Here is a 19,000-nt window from a genome sequence, read left to right as displayed (position 1 = left end):
ACCTTCACATGCTGCCTTCGTCATTCATTATTAAAGTTAAGACTGAGTATTTTTTCGCATTCGTTATTATCAAGAGGTACATTTTCTGTTGTGCTTGTCTTCACTCGGGTCGCAGCTGGAGCCTTTCGCAGCTTACTTTGGGCAAGAGGCCGGAGACAACATTTTTTCCTATTTTGCGTAGAAGATGAAGAAGCAAAGAGGGCAAGAATTTTGACTATGGCAGTTTTTGGGGCACTTGCTGCAACGTCTGTTTCGAGGAGTGTATGGGTGACGAGTCGGAGCCAGTCAGGTCCAAAACATCTTCTTTTTGACTGTTTTCTCTTTTTTTTCCTTTTTGGCGTCTATTTTGGCAACAAATGTCACAATTTGTCGCCTTTCAATGACATATAAGTTGGGCATATGAGAACTGGATGTTCAGACCGCAGTAGCACAGCAAAAAATCAGAATTGTACTGCTCAGACAGAAAAACTCAGATACAGGCCACATATCAGCAAAAATCAGAACTGACCTGCAGTGTAAACGTAGCCTTGAAGAAAAAGTGATTCATCATCATTAAGTTTACGTATAGCTTGACAATTCATATTCCCTGTAGGGCAACTCATATGTCAAAACTAAGTGCTAAAAGGTCAAGTTGCTGCCCCCCCAAGGTGTGTAACCCAAGTGAAGGCAGGTTTGGACAGCACAAGAACCATTGCTTCTTTCCTTATTGTCCTCCTGTGTCCCGCCCGTTTATCAATGTCACCCATAGGCGATGACGCACAATCACCCCGATCGCGGCGGGCCATCGCTCACTTTGTCTCTGCAGGCGACAACCTGCTTCCACATCCCATTCAACAGGGAGACATTGCATCACCTCATCCAAAACACAGTTAAATAACATGCGTCATTCTGTGGCCCTCAAAGATCAGGATGGCAGTTCAGTTAGATTCCTTTTAAATAGAAAACACACTGGAAGCGAGGAATTGCATCTTGTATGCCTGTGTGGGCTTTAGCCCTTGTAGGCTAAAATGAAGGTGACATTTGCTCACTCACACACACACACACACACACACACACACACACACATACACAAATTGTACACAAACGGCCACAGAGACAGACTGACAGCTATTAGAGTGCAACGATGCTGCCTCTTATCTCCCACCGTGATAGAGATCTACAAAGCGCTTGGGAGAGATTATAAATTCATTACCTTGATACACAAGTGAGCACTGGAATAGACAGGAGTATGACAACATGGAGGGGAGCACATTGAGGGCACTTGGAGGAACGAGGTTACAAGCCCAGTGAACTGCTAGAGGAAGAAAGTAAACAGAAAATGTCTGTCGGTCCCCTTCAGGTAATTAGCTTTTTTGTTGGGCCATATTAGACGACACATGGGGTCTTTCCGTCCTCAAAGTGAGCCTAGCGTTTTATGTTATTAGGGCTGTCAATCGATTAAAATATTTAATCGTGATTAATCACACCTTGCCCATATTTAACTCATAATTAATCACACTTAATCGCAGATGGAAAACATTATATCTAATTAGGGATGTGAATCTCTTTGTGGTAAACGATTCGATACGCAACTACAACGATAACGACATCAAATTTTATGTTTTATTTATTTTTTAAAAATAATATAGAATTAAAAATCCCACGTTTTTTGCATGTTTAATGCAACCTGCATTTTTTCCCACTTTGTTTGACAGTCCTTGAAAGCACCTTCTAACTTCATCCCACGCTGCACAGTACTACTACAGTACTACTACCACTATACTGTATTTTTACCCTTTTTTTTCCATCTCCCATTTGGTTCCAAATCCCGATACTATGTGGGAATGTATAAAGGTAAGATTTGATTACTTTTTTGAGTGCTGAGGTGCGTATTTGTTCGGTACACAACCTCTCTGAAAAGCAAAGTCCAGGCTCGTACTGGTGGATGGTGGGTTCAAAAATAATATACAGTTAGTTTTATATACAGTTACACTTTTTGAATGCTTGATGCGAGCTGCGATTTGTCCCATTTTGTTTGACCGTCCTTGAACACACCTTGTCCCGTTTTCACACGCTGCACAAATAGATACTTACTGTATATACTGTACTTATACACTGTATAAATGTCAATTAAAAAAATACCGCCATTGCTTCAGTACCTTCCTGCTTCTCTCTGGCAAGTCGACGACGACTTAGTCTGTGACAATTCCAATCACAGTGACAGTAGATACAAATAACTTTGGTCTTGTTTCTAGAGCCATTTGCCAGGGGTTTTGAAGCTACATTTACCAATCAAAATACCAGAATTCCAGCCTGTAGCTTCACGGTAACAACTGTGGCGTCGGCCCGAGGGTGAAACAGGACGTGTGCATGTTAATCGTGCGTCCAAAAGATAGTGCTATTAAAGGAAATTTCCGTGAACGCGTTAATAATGTTAATGTTAACTTTGACAGCCCTCGTTATTATGATTACTCTATGTTACTATATTATTATTATATACATATATATATTTTATAATGACATTAAATTAACAATATAGCATTGCATGTATCACTATGCAATATGATGCTTACATTTTCGTATTTTTTATTAGTGTGATATTTGAATAGTGTGATGAAAACAAAAACAGTCTTTGTGAAGAGGAAACGTGATAAAATACGTAACTGAATATGGTTTGAAAACTTAATGTGTTGCAGTCGGGGCATCTCAGAGGACTTCTCTATTCCTAAACTGACTCGCTCACCCTTCCTTTCTCCTTCAAATCCCTTTCACAGGCCCGTGCTCAATATGCCTTTTTTTTGTTGTTTTCCCTCCAGCTCTGTTGCACTTGGCTGACTTTTGGAGGCAGGTGAAAGAGCGCGGCAAAATAATCCCAAGAATTTGTGGGCCAGTGAGAGAGACGAAGAAATACACAGAAGGAGTGTTTCAGATTACCACAATAAACTGTTGGTCCGGTTCAAACTGTGCCTCCCGGTTGCGGTGGACGTCTTATAATCACACTTGGCAGCACTGGACTGAACCACTTGACACTTCCAAAGATAAGATACCACATAATAAAACACAGGTGTGAAGAGTCAAAATGAGACTTCTTCACCCCCGAGGAAAACATCCGGAAGGTCATAAGTGAAAGTGGTGAAAATATGATATGACATTTAACTAAAGATGCCATCTGGTGGCCATGGTAGTTGTGACAGCAGACACGACACAATAACAACACCACTAGGTTCCCAAATTATGGGTAAAAATTGAAAATGATATTAGTGCTTAAATCTGACAGTTACATAATGCACCAGAACCCCCCATGTGAACAGCCCTGTTCAGAGCAGGGAGTACAGCGAAGGAGAAAGAAGATCATGAACTTGTTCATTGTTCTGTGGGCATTATATGAACATATAAGTAAGTTTGATGATTAGGTTGTGCGGTAAAATTTAAATAAGAGCTGGTCGTCTTACGTGGCGCTGTGACTAATTAGTACAATTTCAGAGACTAATTAGTACATGTTTCTTGGATGCACTGACTATGTTAGAAAGCCCACCACTTCGCATGTTTGTGTTCTTCTTTTTTGGGCATTGGGTGCAACTTTGTTTGACGGTCCTTGAAAGCACCATAGTTGTGTGTCGTGTGACGCAGACTGAGAGTTACGGGTGTGGCTTTCTTCAACACTGCACATACGGTATGTTCTTCCTTTTACCTCATCCTTGTTCACAAATGTTAATGCTAGGCATATAGGCCTGTCACAAGAACCAACTTTGCTGGTTGATAATTGTGCTATAAATTATCGATAATAAACGATAGTTTTGACATTCACTTCGCCGATCAAATGCCCCAGCAAGTGCCAACCGCCGGGGTGAATGCCCCACAGAACACTGGAACTGTGGCATTTGGCTTACAAACTATCGCTTTTGTGCTTTCATTCATATTAGCGTTTGCTTGCTAACTGCTAGCTAGCACTCAGTGTATTCAATCACTACATAGCTAGCCCTCGCCTCCAAGTAATGTGACAAAGACGTTGAATAGCTGACAGGAGGCTCACTCTTTCCCTTAATTTGACTATACAACCAATGCGGTCAGACACAAGCAGAGTGAACCCTCTTGACCTCAAGCCTGTGTGCTACAGCAAGACCAGGAAATGGAACAGGCACACGTACATGTCGCACATGTCAATTTATTGAGGCTTCAAAATTATCCACCTTGTTTTTTTCTATCGTTCGATTCATCGTTTTATCGATTATCGTGACAGGCCTATGTTCATATGATGGTATTAGATCATATGTCCATTTAGCTCACTAATAACCTTCATATATGAGTTAATTTACTGAATTTCTGTATTTTATGTGCCTTTGTTTTCAAAATGATTTGTAATATAATATGTCAGAATATAATTTATGTGTTTATGTGTTTATGTGTTTATGTGCGGTGTCGTTGTAGATCATAGAGGAGCACAGCAAAAGAGCATAAGTTTGGTAAGCAGCGCCATAGACTCTAATTGTGTGGTAGGTCACATAACATTGTGATGTTTCAGTACTAGTAAACCAGGGCACAAGCGATGCCTGCGTGAGATAATCGAAGGCTCAAACAGGCAACTTATGTGATCATTTCAATGGATCCGTCGATCACAATGTCCTGGCGGCAGTCATCCACAAGTCTTTGTGATTTTTTTTTCCAATTGTGGCATAGGTACAGTACATGACATATATATATGCAATGCACAATTTAATATTGAGGTGTTGAGGTAAGGAATTCACCCATTCATTTATGTATACTACTGTGTGCTTTGTACTTGTATATAAGTAAACACTTTTCTCATTCTAATGGAAAACGTATATCCACATTTATGGATGTCAAAAAGAATAACAGAGCAAATATTACCTTAAATGTTCTACTTTGTGAGGCAGCAATGCATTTTTACTGTACTTTGTGGACATGCTCTATGTATGTAGTGTTCTGTGAATCCTTTCAATGTACAACTGTGGTCCTGCCGGAGTCTTTTGTATGCACTCGTGCCTCAGAGTGATCTCTAATGTCCATGAATATGTGTACTTCAGTAAGCTCAAATGTGCATTTGTCCGCCTTGCAAGCTTTTGGGGTAGCTACGTGTGCTAATGCCCAGCGCAGAAATAAGCATGCCTTTCAGTGAGCACACATGCGCATGCACGGCCTGGGTGCACGTGCACTTGCACACCACAGAGAGACGACTGAGGCTGATACTGATAAGTGATGCCAGAGGTGGTTTTCTACCATCCTCTCTACTGACTTGCTGGCTCACTAATGGCCTCCTCGCTGGCTTGGCTGACCGACTTGCTGCCTCTCAGACTGCCTTATTTGGCAGCAAGGGAGGACGGGTGGGGGTGGCAACAGGGTAGTGCAAGGAGAAACAGTGGTGTTCTGTTTACATGGAGGTTCAGGGGGTCAATGCACCAGTGTGCCATGGAGTAAACCCAGATCACTTAAAGACAGCAAGAAAGCCAGCAAGTCATTGCTCCTCTCCATCAGGATAGATTTCTTGTGGAGTCACTTTGTGATTGAATGTGTGTTTTACAAAAGAGATCCAGTGGATAGATAGGTGTACATGCTTGAGTGAAGCACCATAAAAACGCTAAAACAGATAATTTCCACATAACTTTCATTCAGCGATTTGATTTGCTCGACGTCGAATCGTATCAAAATGTGATGTGATACAGATTGTCCCATTCTGACTACATGGGAGTGCCCACGGCTGCTGCTGAGTATGCAGTTTCACTTAGAACGTCTGTTTTTGTTATAAATAGCCTATTTTGAGATAAAATCAGCCTAATTTCTGTTAATAAATTGAAAGTGATGTGTGTGCTTAACAGAAGACCTATACTTACGCAAGTCAGCAGCATGTACACACAGCAAACCCCAGCTTTACAGTTTTGCAGTTATTACTTTGCTAATATCGGGTCTGTTCGTACAGAGCAACTTTGGTTTAACATCTTATACCCGTCAAGAGCATTGGGCATTGGATTTCGTGGCGGCAACGTTTTTATCACTGATTTTCGACTCATCACTGAGATCTCCAGAATACCAGAGTCTGCACACACCGCCCATCCAGGCAGAATTGCTCGCAGGCAGCATCAAGAATGTAAATAAAGGCGAAAAATACAAGCTCAAGCTAACACCACACAGGCTCTCCTTACCAACCGTTTTCCTCGCTAATGTGTGGTCTGAATAAAATGGACTTTTAGACTGCAAGGTCATGATTTTCACCAACAGCAACAAGAAAATTTGACAATTAGTCGACAAAATCTAACAAATCAGATTCGACTATGAAAATCTTTAGTCAAAGACAGCCCCGCTCTGGGGCCCTGGACAGTTGAGCAGAGTATGTAGAAAGGAAATTAAAGGCAACCATCCTTATAGTTTAGCTCTTGTCCGCTTGAGTGCATGCATGCCTGCTTGCTTGTCTGCCTGTGTTCCCTAAGCAATGTTTATGCTATGCCCTGCTCAGAACAGAATAGATTCGCCCACACAGCACTGTGCTCTCAACCAGAACCTAAGTAAGTATGGCAAGCCCGAGCCACAGTCCCATTCACGCTCATTCCTCTGGATTAAGTCCGATGGCCTGAGGAAACACGGCACTGGCTACATTAATAGACCCAAAGATAGCATCTCTGCACCCCACCCTGAATATATACATATCCCTGCCATTTGTGCTAGGAGGCACCAGAAGTTTGTTTATTTTCTTCCCCCAGCTTCCCCGGAGTTTCACAGGCTATCGTTGGCTACATGGGAACTTAAACTGCTTAGTTTGCTGAATTTTTAAAGGTCTCCATGCTGGTGTGGAATGTCATGGAAAGATGCGTTCATGTTCAGTGCATCCCATTGTCCGCATTGATGAAGCAGTTGAGCTGTGCTGAAGCCATGAAAAATATGCTGGATCATTTCCAAGTGGGCAACACAGCTTAGTTCTGTTACCTCACAGCAAGAAGGTCAAATATTTGGTCCTGGGCTGAGTCCCACAGATCAAAAAGCTGGAGGTTAGGCTAAGTCAAGACTTGTAGGTGTGAATGTTAATAGTTTTCTGTCTCTATTACAGACACGTTTCCACCAGGCAATGCATATCGTGGTGAAAACAAGACCCATCTGCCAGTCCTGTGACTGGGAGATCGGAGGATCGAACCAGCAACCTTGAGGTTGGGAGACGCACACTTTCCCACCGGCTTGGGTGGTCATAGGTGATAAGTGTAACTGTAAATGTCTTTGTTTTCCCCTCATAATGATGGTTGCATGGTTGGAGTGTGCAGTGACGCCATTGTTACCATGAGCTGTAGAAGCTCACAAGGCACATTAACCAGCTGATAGCAGCGTGCTGAGAGAACATAGCGTCTCTAGATGCCAGCTGTAAAGATTAGCAGAGCTTTGTTTAATTGTGCTGCTAACATCCTGGAAACCACTCGAGAGTTAACTGCTCTCTTTTTCTTATAAACTGTCTTTAAAGCTCAGCCAGCGGTTGCCGCTGCTTGTTCATCCAAACACAACTGCATTAGTAGTTTGCTAAAATCTTAAATATAAACGTGCACATTGTATCCGCAACAACAAAGGTGTAAGCAGCAGCATCAGGGGACATATGCATACAAATGCAGCTGCAAAAACATTTGGCAATTGCCCTCACTTTTAGGGCATGTTTAAATTGATTTGATGTTGTAATCCTAAAATAAAATTTAAAAAAATCCCACATAAAACCCCTGCAGTGCCCCTTTGAGGCAGAGTGATACATCAGCCGACTGACCCAAATTGCCTTAGTTAGAGCCAGCTCACCAGTTGGAATAAACAACATCAAACATTATAGGCACTGAACTTTGATCCAATTACAGTTTTCCTCCGTTTTCAAGCACAGCAAAAATGTGCACAATAAATCAGCTTGCAAAGCGCAATCTAAACATCCTTCATCTGTGCACCACTAAAGCCATCCCCAGTGGAGGCGAAATGATAGGCAGTAAAAGCAGCTGTACGCCTGCTGTCCTGGTTTCCAGAAGGGCTGTCTGGAATTTGACACATTTTTCAGACATGGATTTCAGATGATTTATTATTAGTGACAACAACACTTCCCAGCATCACCTGTACATTACGAGGCTCACACCACAGTCTTTGTTGGTAGCCAGTTATGGGCGCCACACACTGGAGGCGACATCGCCTCAACTCATTCATTTTCAAAGGAACCTGCACGATAGGGCGATGATCGCGTGTCGCTTGGCTGTACAGTGACACGCGATTTGTTCTGGTGCGTGTTATGCGATGCGTGTCTCGCGACGTGATCCCAGAAAGTTCAACCTTTCATCGCCATGGCCCAGACGAGGACCAATCAGCAGGAGTTTCATTTATCGAGCGGACAGGATTCTAATCACTACGCTATATTTGCCGCGTCAGATTTCCCGGCTTGGGAACTCGTTGGCGCCAGAGTAAACATATATGGTAAGTTTACATTTATTTACACGGACATTTATGCAAGTTTCAGTACTCGATCAACACCTCTGAACTACTTTGATACCCCGAAATTCCCTCCACATCTGACAGCCAATCAAACCGTGGGAGACTCGTACAATTCGCTCTGGATGTGAATCCGTCGCTCACCTGTGTAGCTTGATTGTGACACAAAAAAACACAAAGCAAAGTGACAGAAGCAAGTTAATTTGTATTTCTAAACATATTTGTTTTGCTTTTCATGTCTTTTTGCTCACTTTTTGTCCATCCTTCAGAAAACTCTTTGTTTCTATATACATTCACTATACATTTTGACTGAACTACAGTAAGACCTCTAAAGTCGACTTCTGTAATGCTCTCTAAACTGAGGTCTGTCAAGAATGTCTGGAAAAATATCCATTCAAAGTTCTGTGCGACTTTAGAAACCTTGGTCAAATTTTCCAAATGTACAATCTCAAAGACTTTCAACTTTAGAGGCTCCAACCATTGCACATTTTTTGCAGTAAAATAAAGCAGGTCACCTACGGTCTAACAGAGCAGGTGCTGTTAATATGAGGTGATGGTACTGTTAATATGTGGTGATAAAAGTCACATGAAAAAGTTCCGTTTGGGCCCACATCTGCACTGAAACACATTTCGTCCACGGTTCGTGCATGTCAGTAGCACTTATAATCAAGTGATGATGCGGCAAAGAGGGAAGGGTAAGTAGAGTATTTAAGAGTAGTAGTGGAGTCATCCACGGTAGATAATTCAATTCAAAATGGAACTCTCCACCAAAGTGTAGTGTGAAGAGTATCCCACTCAGGCACTGATGTCATATTATTGGTGTTATAAAAAAGCAAACCTGTAGGTTACTTAGAGATATATCTCTACCATCTTTAAAAAAAGAAACTCACTGTTGTGGCTTATTTAAGATATTTATATACACTGCTGCTTTTGTAGATGTAGTAGATGGGGGAAGAAAATGAGAATCATAACAGACCATAAAATGAAATGACATTTCAATTAATACTAATCTCTTACCAATAAGGGGGATTTTTCCTTATGTTCAATAGAGTAAAGTATGAAGCGCTGGCGTTGGACTTTTGGGTGGAATAAAGTTCTAAATGAAATCAACAAAGGAAAAAGTAAAGCTCTGCTGCTCTTCCACGCTACAATGTCAGGGCCTCCCACTGGAAAGACCACCGATGAGGGATTGTGAATGAAAGACTAGCTGCAGCGCCGTAGAAGCCCCTCACTGCCATTCTGCAGTGACAGGTAGATAATAGCGCACGCTCAGTCTCAGCTCACCTGTCAATATGGATGGACAGGCTCAGCGCAAATACTCGGACATAGATGACAGTTTGTCATACATCAATCTTTGGTGATGATTAGCTAGGGAAAAGGATATCTTTTCAACTAAACTTCATGCACATTCATGGGATATGCAAATTGCACACCAGATTTGACTAGTTTACTCATTTAAGGCTGACAGCAGGGGCGTCCAAACTTTTTCCACTGCAAATGTGGGGGCCACGTTGATATTCTTCATCTCTTATTTATTATACATGCTGAAACTAGTCCAATATAGACAATCTGCCTATATCTTAGCTTTGTGTTAAAGGTGACAGAGCAAAGTTATTAGCGCTACTGTGAGATCTTGTAATATAGGAGAATCATGCATATTAGCATCTTTAGGTCTTTGCCAGTTAATCGTGAGAATATTAGAAAAACAATTTATGAATATTTTTTTTAAATGAGCGACCAACAGGCACGCATTTTGACCACTGAACACGCCCGTACGCCCTGCCGCCCTCCAGGCACACAACCCGCAAGCTGCAGCCAGGAGCCGAGTCCCCAAAACCTGACCAGAGGTTATCAGCGCACGTACAGTGGATCGCCTCGCCGTGAGGTTAAGCAAGAGAGAGAGAGTGAATGACAGAGCGCGCAGTGATGTGCCTGAGCGCACAACAGTACTTATTGGCTCAGTGGCTCGTTTGGGCTGCATTGACCAGTTAGTCTCTCCTCACCATCGCTCGCCCACGACACTGAGCCAACAAGCCCAGATGTAGTTTGCTCATAGAGTGAAGAGCTCATAGTAGCCAAAGTGCGGCTAGGGGGCCATCCACGGCCCGTGGCTCATTTGTCATAGCATCACTGGTAAAAGAAAAAGCTGAAATGTTGATGCCAACAACCAGTAATAACACAAACCTTGTATTTAAAGACAAAGCTTTAAATATCTATCACTTTTTACTTTACTTGCTACAAAATAAATAAATAAATCTTGGTCTCAAAAGGGTTGGTAACCACTGCTGTAAATGAATCTTCAGTGCATGGAGGACGGCGAGGAAAACGCTACAGCCAAACGGCACCAGGACAAGCCACGATCATAGAGTAGGAGTGAAATACCTATCCTCTGTCATAAACGAGGGAACACTATCATAAATAGTAGGGGTGTCACAAGATCTCGAGAGATTAAAACGTGACAAGATTTCTCATTCAGAAAAAAAAAATTTCGTGGGCAAAAGGCCTGGGATGATAATAAATGAATCAATTACGCAATAAATTAAAATGAGCGTGATCATTTTGCCGACCTACATATATTGCCATGTGCCTGCGTGTCTGTTTTCCTCTTCTCCCGCTTCCAAACAGGCAGGAAGAGGATTCACTCTGTGCATTGCTTTCAGCTCCTTGGCGTGTTTGTTCCATAGAAAAACAGAATGAACGAAGTGAGCCCTTTTGTCAGTCATACAGTCTCTTTGTCACTGTGGGTGGAGGTGGGGCTGTTAGCATATACACAGAGTGCAGAAGACTGCAACGTAGTAGAAATTAAATTAGTAGATTGCAATATAATACATTTTTTCATTGTATGTAAAGTTAAAATCCTGCCTCATCTGGTTCTCGTAGACCCAATCTTGCGTATTGTGAACCGACTAATTTGTGACACCCCTATTATGTTTAGGGTTTTTTATGCGTGTGTCCATGAGTGACAGTTTTTCCAGACAGTCACGAAGGGGTTCTTGGAACGTAACCCCAGTGAATAACGGGGATACTGTACTTTGGACACTGCTGCCCTACATCAGAATCATTATTTGACTAAGCAACTGCATGAGTCTAAATATGTTCTTAATGTATTTTTATCACAAACCACCCTTGTTAGCAACCTATTAGCTTGCTATGGAAACACCATCGCCAGTCTATGATGTCATCAGTGGTTGACTCTGTAGTTCTTTGCTAACTAACACATTTATGCCACAAGTCTCTGCTGTTCTTTTCATCACGGCTGCAAAGTAACCCACAATTGAGTCAAAGAAAGTTGCAAGTGCCAGCATCTTGATAAAGAAGGTGACAAAGATTATTGAATTCAAGAAATGCAGCAAAACACAAAAGTGGTGCTCTCGTCTTTGTCAACAATCACATCTTCACTGAGGGTTAAAAGTGACGTTAAATATTCGGTATTTCCTTTCATTCATCATATATGCAGTGAAAGTGTTTTCTGTATGTAAAACCATAATTGCAAAACTATAAAAAAAAAGTTGTTTGTTTTAACATTTTTGGCTTTCTGAAACTGATGAAGTAAATTTACATTATTTCTTATTGGTACAATTGATTTGGTTAGAGTATGTTACGGTTTGAGTCGGATCTTCCAGAACGGATGAATGACTCTAACCAAGGTTCCACTGTACTTAAACGTACATAGCAAGGGAGCAGTGCCACAGCAGATGCATGGTAAATAAACATGTCCCACAGTTGAATTAGGCTGCTTTGGAGCAATTTCCTTAATGTGTGTCTGGCTGACTTCCTGTTTCTGCAGGTTCTGAGTCCAGAGGCATTTTGCTATTATCCCTTACTTTTCTTATCTAAACAGCCGAGCGGGCCTCCATTTTTTTATGCAGTTCAAAATGAAATTACCATTCCTGCTAAAATCCAAAGTCACATGGCTATCACACTATCTGGCAAAATAATCCCAATATGATTAACGTCCAGCCCTATTTTTTTCAAACAGGATTATCCTACACTGCGGCTGTTGCAGATTTATAATCAGGGGTGGAAATGGAAGGGTTGCATGGTTTAAACTTAGAACAGAATAAATACAGACACACAGAGGAGGAAGACAGGCAAACTAGAGAAGTGTTGAGAGCGCTCATATTTTTGCAAGATGTTATTTTTCCACAGAAGAAGAAAATCGCCCCGCTAAAATGGCGGCACACAGCGCCAAGTGAAGGGCCCCACTTACCACTGGCTTGTTTTCAAAACCTCTTTAACTTCATATCTTCGGCTTCTCCAGCAGCTTCTTCTTCTTCCTCTTGTTACTTGCTCATGCGTACCTTTCAAGTTGAGAAAGAGGGAGAGAGGAGGGAAGAAGAGAGAGAGAGAGGGCAAAACAGGGGAAATGAAAGAGAAACATTAATGAAAGGGACTACTAAATGAAGTGCTTCTTCAAGTGGTAGGTGGTGGTGGTGGTGGGTGGGTGGAAGCCGACAAATGCTGAGATGAGTTTATCTCATTCTCTCTCCTCGGCCTTTGTGACCGCAGGACGGCAGCTCTCAGGCAGAGAGGAAGCTGGCTGCTGATTGCCGGAGTGAATCTACATGAAATCCCTCCAGGCTTTTTTTTCTGATCATTTTCTTCTTTCACATCGCTAATGAGTCAGGTCTGAATATGTCAACGCGTGCGTGCGAACGATGGGTGTGCGTTTGGCTGGATGTGCTCACGCTGTATTCAACAATGTCTTGTGTTTTGTTGTTTGTCAACCTAAATACATTTAAAACATCCTGCCTCATTTCATTTTAACGTGACACCCTCGGGTTTGGTCTTTGGTTGGGCTCTTCTCCACCCATGGAGCCTCCGCGGTGAAGCAGAGGGAGGTTATTTCCTGTGAAAGGTCAGAGGAGCGGCAGAGTTCCCTCCAGGATAATGGTATGAATATCATTTATGGGATGCCCAACAGGAGTATGTTTAAGTAATATGAATGCTGAGTCTTCCACATTCATACAAGATTCATATCAGTGACCATGATATGATTTATCCACAAGGCATTATGGGGACGTGCATGCATTAATCTTTCAGTGCTGTATGATGCTGACAGTCAAGTGCTTTGCTTGTTTTAAAGACATCGTACATTTAGTGGTTGCGAACGCGCTCCCATAAATTCATTGAAAGCTTAATTTTGGTCCGTAAACATCGAGAACTAGTTACAGCACGCGCAGCGGACAAATACAAGCTTCATGAACCTTTTTGCACTTTATCTCTCCCAAACGTAAGGCAGGTTCTTCTGGAAAAGAACAGCCATCACCGTGGAAGTGAAAATGAATGTCATAAAAAGGCCCTGAGAGAGGAGAAACACCCATGAATCACCGTTCAGCTGTCGTTACCATCATTAACGATAAAGGTTGTGTTCTTGAGCACGTTAAAGATCTGTCCTATGAAAGCGACAGTAATAACTAAGTTGGAAGATGAGAATCAATATCCCAGTGAGCCTTATGTTGACTCACGAGAAGGATAAAATATTGTTTATTTTTTCTGCTGCCTTGTCTACTTCGTTCTCCCAATAAGCCAAGCGATAAAGGTAAGGAATTGCCCTCTTTTTTTGTAATTGTTTGATTTAATTCTTGTATTTCATATTTTTGTTACTGTATTTTACATGTCCTCTATGTCATGTGTGACTAATGGGGGCCACGCACGGGAGGCGACATCGCCTCGACTCCATTCATTTACAATGGAACCTGCGCGATAGGGTGATTATCACGTGCCACCATCCAGCCAATCGACATGCAAAATTCGTGCGTGTGAAAGTTTGTGCTCGTGCGTGTCATGCGATGTGATCCAAGAAAGTTGAACATTTTTCAGCTTGTCATCGCTGTCGCCCAGACGAGGACCAATCAGCGGGAGTTTCATTGATCGACCAATGAGCGGACAAGATGGTAATCGGTGCGCTATACTTGCCGTGTCAGATTTCGCGGAGCTATTTGACATTTCTAAAAAAAAGAATAAAGAGAGATAAAGAAAAAAGCAGCAGCTTGGGAACTCATTGGCGCCAGAGTAAACATATCGGGTAGGTTTCCATTGTCCATTACACGGACATTTATGCAAGTTTATCTTCAATACCAGCAAGATCCGATACTAGCAAGAGTCCTCGATCAACATCAGCCTACTTTGATACCCCGAAAGAGACTCGTACAATTCGCTCTGGATGTGAATGCGTCGCTCACCTGTGTAGCTGGTCACAATCACTTGTCGCCTCCCGTGTGCATGGTTTCATATGCGGTGGCGATGAATTCCGCCAATCGCGGTCGTTTGTCGCCTCCCGTGTGTGGTGCCCATTAGGTGTTCATTTGCGTATAAGGTCTGACTTCAGTACACCAAAATTCAACTTACAGCACAGTCTAGGAACGGAACTCGTTCGTAACCCCAGCACCACCTTCATATATTTTAGTGATGAAGTGTCATTAGCATTTGAGCCACTGGGGTTTGTACAAATCAACAGCAACACACCAAACACTATCAAACGTCTGTGTTGCAATGTGATGTCTGACCATTTTAGTTTGGACAATCACTGCACACCACTCTTTACAGTAAGGTCGCCACCGTGCTCATGTGACATGTCCTGGCTGCTCCACCAAGATAAAGGTCCTCTGTTGTAATTACGAGACAGTGTACAATCAACATGTTGCATTTTAAGTACCAAAATATGGGCTGTATCTGATGGTCGATCAATATGCTGTGCATAGTTTGTCTGAAATCAAAGGCTATTTCAGATGTACTAATTTAATTTGTGCTATTTCACTGCACTAAGGAGCTCCATTAGTGATAGGATGATACTCCCAAAGTGTGTGGAGGAGGCTACGTATGATGCAGTGAAATTTGTGGCGAGGGACTACTGTATAGCTAGACTGAGACTACATTCTGATAGAGAACAGACCTCTGCCAAGGTCAAACAACCCTAATTTGGAACAATGCCAGACTGGACCACCCTCAGATACCACATTCCGCCAGCTCCCTGAATAATGTGGCTAAGATTCATGCGTTATTCAGCATCCAAAAGGAATATTGCTGTGATGAAGTGAAAACAGACCTAAAATTTAATGTTAAGGGATCCCAAGCCGTTTCCCCAAACAGCAAAGTAGTTATTGCATAACCATGCTACCTAATAAACAAACAACCCAAATGCCTACAGAAGTAACAGTTTAGTTCGATTTCGCTAAACAAACGTTGCTGAGAAAAATCCCTACTGTATTGGGAGAGGTAAAAGGTGCTATTACTGACTTTTCCACTCTTTCTATTTTCGGGTGTAGAGTCTTCCAGCATCCTCAGTGGGCATGATTACCAGGACAGTCAGTGGTCAACATGATCTTTTATGATGACGGGCCACTGAGGTCAGCTTGGGCCTCGCTGGCCAAATTAGGATAAACTAACAGGCTGGCTGCAGAACCATCCCCTGGTGCACCGACGGGAGGTACAGGTGAGTGTGTGAGTGTGTGTGCGTATGTGGGAGTGTTTGGAAAATTTAATATGGCACAAAGGGGGATATATATATATAGTGAAGAATCTAGCGTGAAAACAGCAAAACAGCAACTAAGTGCGTGGTTATGTGTACACATGAGCTCAAGTGAGTGTGAGAGAGGGAAAAATGATCTGCAATCCCCTCACACGCTCGGCTGCCAAGACAAGCGCAGGGGAATTTTTTTAATGTACAGCATTTATTCACTGCACACACGCTGTCGCACTACCGCTTCCTCCGTCGCATGAGACACTCCCTTGGCCGGGCAAGTCGCCATTAATCAGCCGGAATGACGGGCTAGCAGAATAGCACGGAAGCTAAACGTCATCCTAAATCAACATTTGAGATAACGGGAATGTGTTCCGGCATCCCAACAATGGCATGCAGGTGAGATCACACTCCTCAAAGTCTCTCAAAGACTCTTAGTTCTTGCAGTGTGTGTGGTGGGGGTAGGTTATACTTGGTCCACTCGTGTGGACAGCAGCTTCTGTTTGTTTTCTCATGACCCCGCAACATATTGGCGTTGAGTTTAGTCACCGTGCTGCGACAGATGGCCAAGCATCATGGTGCAGGGCAAATTGGGAAATGAAATACGTGCCCAGAGATGAGTTTGTGCATTATGACCACAACAGTACAGTATACGAGACTGACATTCAATAAGCATGCATAAAAGCTAAAGCTGCAACCGTTAATCGATGCATCGATTATCCAATTAATCAGCAACTATTTTGGTATTTGATGAATCGTTTTTGGATTTTTCCTCAGATTTCAGCCACTCAAATGTGAATATTTTTTAATGGCCTAAGTCATCCGTGAAAGCAGACATGCTATATTTGTGTTTTAGGCAAAACAAGATATCGACACACATCAGCTTTGACTTTGGGAAATAGTGGTCAACATTTTTGCCTCTTTCCTGATACGATGCAAACCAAATCACTGTTATTTGGGGCATATGTGTCAAACTCCCGAGTTAGCCCGTATCAGGGACCTCAACAAACAAAGTGCGTAATCAAGTAATTCTTCAAGTATCAACTACTCCTCTGCATTTAACAGCCTACTAGTATTATATACAGCACAAAGTGCACAACCATTCTTACCACCAGTGCCAAATTCAGACCAAATGTAACAATAATTTAACTCTGCAGAACTAAAAACGACACCACTTTAACTATTACACCCTGTCTGGACCAAATAACACCTTGAGTAGGCATAAGAAAGTCAAAAGTGATCATTTTGAGAACAAAGCACTCAAGAGAAGCAGCAGAGCGAGCTGAAGAAAAGAGGAAAAGGACGAAGCAATGGGAACATGAAGAGACATTGTAAGTAAAAGAGGAGACAGCGCAGGCAGAGGACAAGTCAGAAGAGAAGACCTAAAAGGAAATAGCAGGTGACCACTAAATGAGGGGATGGACAAAAGAGAAAGCAGAAGGGGAGAATGAGCTCGGCAAGGGCAACAAAGGACATCATAAATGGTAAGAGAAGGTACAGTGTATGTAGGTATGTCTATGTGTGTGTGCGTATATTTATATTGAGCCATCCCTAGCCACTCCGCGCTTTGACTTTCACTCTATCATGGCTTTTCATGGATAAATGAAGCATTTTCAAGCCTAAAAATTGCAAAATGAGCAAAAACACAAATGCACATGCACAAAAACCTGGGTACACGTATCAATGTTGCCAGGTCCGTTTATTATAAGCGACTTTGGGCTTGTTTTCAGAGAGCTAGTCGCTATGTCCTAGCATCATCATCATCAAATAAGTTGCAGCATTTTCACAGACTAGTGGTTGTGTGTAAGAATTGTGCGTGTGACTTGACTTGACTTAATATCCATGGGTCTCTGTCCCGTGGGTGTCGATAGAGGCGTCCACAAATTTCCTCCACTTGTTTCTGTCCGTGGCAATGGTCTTGGTTTGCCACACGTTCTTCTGGCACCATTCTTTGATGTCATCTAGCCATTCTCTCTTGGGTCTGCCACGTTTGTTGTTGCCTTCAATAATGCCAAAGACCGCTGATTTGACTAGTCTATGGTCTGTCATTTCAGCTTTCCTTGCATGACAGTTTGTACTATGTTTCTCTTTATGCCATCCATCACGCTCACGCTGATTTTGACCAAAAAACAGAGAAAACAAGCTTTTTTGCAGAGAAGCAAAATCAAGCAGAGTGACGGTGGGGTCTGCTGGATGTGGGGATGAATCCGTGCTGCTGACCGATCCAGACGGCAGCCACTCGTCAGAAGAATCAGGGTCGGGTTCTGAGTAGACTTTGAACTGCTTCCGGTGTCGGCTCAGCAACGCTAACCACTAGCTTGTTGGTTCGGCTGCCATTGTCAACTGCATTTGTGTCTACGTCACCTACATCACCCATGTCACCTCTATCTTTCGCGATCGCGTCACTACTAAAGGCAGATCCACCGCCAGACGAGCTCTGTTACAGTGTTAGCTGCCTGAATTTTTTGTCGCCGCTCTATTTCTGCATGTGATTCACCATTTTCCTCTCTCAACCCACAATCTGTCTTCTTCATAGACTATCTGTCGCTGCTGGTTGGAGGAAAAGAGAACTGTTGTCCCCTGCTGCGACAGAAATACATTGCCTACAAGTCAGAAATTCACACACAAGATGAATAAGACTTTGATCTGTAGCTCCAGCAAAAAAAAGCGAAAGACGTCACTAGACGTCTTTGGCAGTCAACGCTACTTTTTGAAAAGAGGTCAATAGACGTCTTTGGCAGTGAAAGAGTTAATGGGAGTTGGAGGGTGCTGCTCCCCAACAGTCATGCGCTTGGTCTTTGGTCGACATTGACTTGCAGGCCAGCTATGTTTGCCCTTTGGGTAACCTCATTTAGGGCCTGCTGGAGTTGCTCACTAGAGGTGCTGACCTATGTGTAGGTCTATGTCATCTGCATAGCTGAGGTTGTTGAACCCTCCTGATCCTCATCGCTCAGATGTTCCAGGATTCTCTCAAGGTAGATGGTGAAGATAATGGGTGAGTAATGCCTCGTACCCTTTTCTTGTTGAAACCACTCCCCAAGATTTCCTCCTATTCTGACCGTGGCCTTCGTATCTGAGTAGAGGAGATCGATTAGGCCTTTTTCTACTCCA

General features: G+C 42.7%; 1 protein-coding gene across 16 annotated transcripts in view; it reads right to left on the bottom strand.

The window, feature by feature from the left end:
- The window catches only part of ptprsa (protein tyrosine phosphatase receptor type Sa), a 294,585-nt gene that overhangs the window by 214,079 nt on the left and 61,506 nt on the right, over window positions 1-19,000 (bottom strand). For all 16 annotated transcript variants that reach the window (XM_054790816.1, XM_054790828.1, XM_054790815.1 and 13 more), the window contains one exon: window positions 12,638-12,728. The gene's annotated coding sequence lies outside the window, so the exon portion shown is untranslated. The remainder of the gene's footprint in view (window positions 1-12,637; window positions 12,729-19,000) is intronic.

Source organism: Dunckerocampus dactyliophorus, chromosome 10, assembly GCF_027744805.1.
Source record: "Dunckerocampus dactyliophorus isolate RoL2022-P2 chromosome 10, RoL_Ddac_1.1, whole genome shotgun sequence".
Taxonomy (NCBI): Eukaryota; Metazoa; Chordata; class Actinopteri; order Syngnathiformes; family Syngnathidae; genus Dunckerocampus; species Dunckerocampus dactyliophorus.
The sequence above is the reverse complement of the archived record's forward strand: the minus strand, read 5'-3'. Positions and strand labels throughout refer to the sequence as shown.